The sequence below is a fragment of the Pinus tabuliformis genome, chromosome J (assembly GCF_031772625.1).
Source record: "Pinus tabuliformis cultivar Carrire ecotype Pingquan chromosome J, CPIR1, whole genome shotgun sequence".
In the NCBI taxonomy this organism is placed as follows: domain Eukaryota; kingdom Viridiplantae; phylum Streptophyta; class Pinopsida; order Pinales; family Pinaceae; genus Pinus; species Pinus tabuliformis.
The window spans coordinates 1,042,891,829-1,042,896,202 of record NC_142295.1 but is presented as its reverse complement, the minus strand read 5'-3'; the positions used below and the strand labels follow the sequence as shown (position 1 = coordinate 1,042,896,202).

The 4,374-nt window shown below is 36.9% G+C and overlaps 1 pseudogene; it reads left to right on the top strand.

The window, feature by feature from the left end:
- Positions 1-2,386: 2,386 nt before the first annotated feature.
- LOC149230476 (transmembrane 9 superfamily member 11 pseudogene) lies at positions 2,387-3,832 on the top strand (annotated as a pseudogene).
- Positions 3,833-4,374: the final 542 nt, after the last annotated feature.

Genomic DNA, 4,374 nt, shown 5'->3' with positions numbered 1-4,374 from the left:
CTATGCCTTTAAGGATCTCTGGGTCCCAAAATTCCGTTGGTAGGCCGAAGAGTCTTATCCATACTGGGGCAGCTAACATCCTCTCCTTCTCTGGGTTATAGCATTCTACCCAGTCTCTCATAAACAGTCCGGCATTGTTCATGAAATAGGGTCCTTCTTCAAAGATCCGATCCCTATCTTCTAAATTGGAGAATATTACTGTAAAAAACCCTTTCGCTCCCAGCTTAACTTCCACATGTCCTTTAGGTTTCCACCTCTGATGGATCCACCTAAGTAGATCTTTCTCAGCTGGCCAGTATCCTATGAACTTACAAATCAAAGCATAATCTCTCATGTAGCTTCTGTAATTTTCTAATCTATTGGGCGGAATTACAAACCTGGGTTTGTTCGTTGCCCTTCGTAGACATTTGCTTGGAACTCCTGATCTCCTTTGTGCTCCTGCTGCTGAAGTTTCACCTTCATTTGATCTCTCTCCTTCCTTCTGCCGCTCCTTCCTGGCTTCCCCCGTTGTTACTTCTTTATAGGAGGGGATCTCTCCCCCCCCTTGCTCCATTCCCATCTCTACCAGTCAGCAGTTACCCTTGGTTTAACCCACACTCCTTTGATTCCATTTTGATCTTCTTCTGAGAACCGGTTTGCTGAGGTCCGTGCCCGAGGTTTGTCCTGGTGCGCATGAACCGCCCTTACCCTTCGATCCTCCTCTCCTTGGCTGAACCTTCGCCTGCAAAACCTCTGTTTCGGATCCGCCCCAGAACCCTAGCTCCCCAAAAATAATCAGTATCCGAGGCAATGGCTCATAGTTATTTAGTTTCCTTTCATGTTTTTTTATTTACCTTTTTAGATTAAACCATCAATTCCTTTTATAATTGAATAAAGGATCAAGCTAAGAAGGTGACTTCAAATTGGGTGATTTAATGTTCAACCTATGTAATCATTGAGCTTTACATTTTCGTGCTTTCATATTTTCTTTTAAGATCCTCATTTAATTGCATTAACTGATATTCCTAAAGATCATTCTAAAAAATTGATTTAATCATATTTCAAGATTGAATGGTTGAATATTTGATACATGCAATTAATGAGTTATTTTCTGCACACTTTACTTGCTTTTCTAGGACATTAGAAGTTAAAGTATAAATAATTGCTTACACATCATCTCAAGAAGGTAACACTTCATAATTGAATTATGGAGTAACTAAGCATGCATTAGTTGTTTTCGATTTCACAGTTTAGTTGAATTTCATTTTCATTATTTGATTTCATAGATTAGATGAATTGGTTTTCATTATTTTTTAGTTAGATTGATCTAAATTGAAACACAATTTCTAGCACATACAGTGCACACATGCTTCACAAGTTTACGAAACCCCCGGGTTGACAAATTAAATGACAGGAAATCACTTTTCCTGAACACATGGATGATCTCATTATCTCACCATGTCAAGAAGATGCCCAGATGAGTAGGTCTAGTAAAGGTCAATAAAGAATGAGGCTCAAATGTGTATATTTGTGTTGTTGCGTTCTTGATGTGCTAAAACAATAAACTCATTATAAATCAAGAGATTTTAGAATTAGGAGAGATGGATACAGGCATGGGAGTGTGGCTAGGGTTTGGTATGTGGGTTTTGATTATGTTGGGAAACACACATAATGAAAATTCATTCTATGTTCATGTTAGTTACGCCCACCCATATCCTCGGGGCTCATATTTATGGGTGAAGGTCAATTCCATTACCTTAGCTAAGACAGATCTTCCCTAAATCTATTACAACCTTCCCTTCTACAAACCCTTATATGGTGTGAAGGACATGGAAGAAAATACGGGGGATTTCCTCATGGGGGCCATGATCGAGATCTCTTCCCCAGGTCTCATATTTATGGGTGGAGGTCAATTCCCTTATCCCAATCGAGACAGACCTTGCTCGCAACTATTACATCGTTTCGTTCTACAAACCTTTATATGGTGTGAAGGAAATGGAAGAAACTTTTGGGGAGCTCCTCATAGGGGATAGTATTGAGATCTCACCATATAACGCTAGGATGAATATCAATGAATCTGAAATTTACTTACGTAATACTACTTCCCTTGGGACATGAATTTGAAATTTACTTGTACAATACTACTTGCCAAGGGGCAAAGCAGCTGAAGGTATTGAAGCATATGATCGATAATATCTACTAGGTGAACCTGATGCTCAACAACCTTCCTGCCATTCATTGCACAAAGTAGGACAATTTCAACCTTCACTGGACTAGGTTTCAAGTAGGCTTCTATGTAAATAAAAGTCATTATGTTTTTAACCACCTGAAATTCATTGTTCTAGTACATATGTATGGTGGTGACAGTTTTTCTAAGACTGTTGTGATAATAGATGATATTGATACAATGCCGGTTGATAGCAAATACCATAGCATGGCACCTGGATTCATGATTGTGGGGCTTTAGGTTGTTCTTCATAGTTACCAACATAATATAGAGGCATCTTCAAATCTTAAATTGTATGGAAAGTATCCTATTGTCATTGAATACTACCCATATAGGCAAGGACCTTATCAAGTTGTAAAGGAAGGATGTCTAATTTCTTTCTCTTATGAAGTTTCCTCCTGAAGAGTCATGTCATATGGAAATCAAGAATGGATTCATACTTGAATATGGAAGGATCCCAAGTGAATTTGGCTTCAATTATCAAGTTTATGATTGTAATTTCTTTCCACTTGTGATTTTCCTTCGAATAGTAAGGCGCGATCTAACCTCTTATGAGGAACTCAACAAGGAAGATCAAATGAATGAAGAACTATTAGGATGGAAACTTATTGTGGGTGATGTTTTCAAGTCCCCTGCTCACTCAGATATTTTCTACATTATGGTGGTTGATGTAGTGCCAGTATTGGGTATGGTAGTAGTGATTATTTTGTCTACTACCTTTTCTTTAATTTCTCCAACATCTTGACGAATTCTCATCACTGGAATGCTGTTTTTTTCCTTGTTCTTAGACTTTCTGCAGGTCATGTTGCTACAAGAATGTGGAGAATTGTTGAAAGGGGGGATCACACGGTCTAGAAACCGATCTCATGGCACGTTGTGTTCCTTTTCCTAGGAATTTGTTTCTTAATTATCACAATTCTTAGCTTCCTTCTGTCGGGATTTCAAAGCACTAGGCTATACCAATCTCTTTATTTATCATTCTTTTGGCCCTTTGGTTTTGTGTTTCAGTACCTCTGATTCTTTTGGGTGGGTTTTTTGGAGTTGAGGCACCACATACTAAATTTCATGTGCTTACCAATCAATTTCTGAGAGAGATTCCACCCCAGAAGTATCCTTCTCGGTTGCTTGTTCTTGGTGCAAGAACACTTCCTTTCGACACTCTTTTCATTGAGCTCATGTTCATCATATCAAGGATATGTTTGGGAAATTTTTAATATGTTTTCGCATCTCTTTATTGTGTTGATTCTCCTTGTAGTTATATATGTTGAGGTTTATCCAGTTCTGACTTACTTGCACTAACGTGCGGAAGATTGGAAGTGGTGGTGGAGAAAATTTATTACTTCTGGCTCTTTGTAAATTTATATTTTTCTCTATTCATTAAACTATCTAGTGTTTTATTTGGGCAACCTTAGTGGTAGTGTGTCCATTTTTTTCTGCATTTTCTACTCTGCTTATGGTCTTTTCTATGATTCTCATCAAAGGAACCATTGGACTCCTTCCCCTTCTAGTTTGTGCATTTATTTTTCTCTTCAATTAATCTATATTGATGTTCAAAGTGTAGTAGTGGTTAGTGCGCATCAAGCCAGGGGAATGTTTTTTAGTGTATGTAATATGTTGTCGTCTTGAAGCCTCTGACGTGTCTAAAATAGGTTTAGCTACATTATGAAACCTAGAATACCAGTTCTATGCTTCTGGTAGAAAGGTTCAGAATATGAATGATTTGATAACAATTTTGTAAGGAAAGATAATGTCATCATTCCAAGTAGTTCCTTAAAAATAGAAAAAATAAAAAAAGACAAATAAAAAAACTAACTAAAAATTTAGGTCACTATAACTACCAGTACATAAATTGCATGCACTCATAACAAAAGAATTTTAAATTTTAAATTAACTAGCTATTTTTACTATAATTTTTCAATTAAATCTTTCATTAACAAGAATTAAACTAGTAAGATATGTAGAGTCATTGGTGGAGAAAATAAAACAAACCTAAGTACTTCATTCTTACCACATATATGTCAAACACAAACACAAACATGAGCGCTACAAAGATACAACATAGAACACATCCGGGTTCTCAATATACCATCTACATTTAAATACTATTACATTTTCTCACAACCACACCAAACTCCTCCTAATGAAAGAGAATATTTATAACTCTCTTA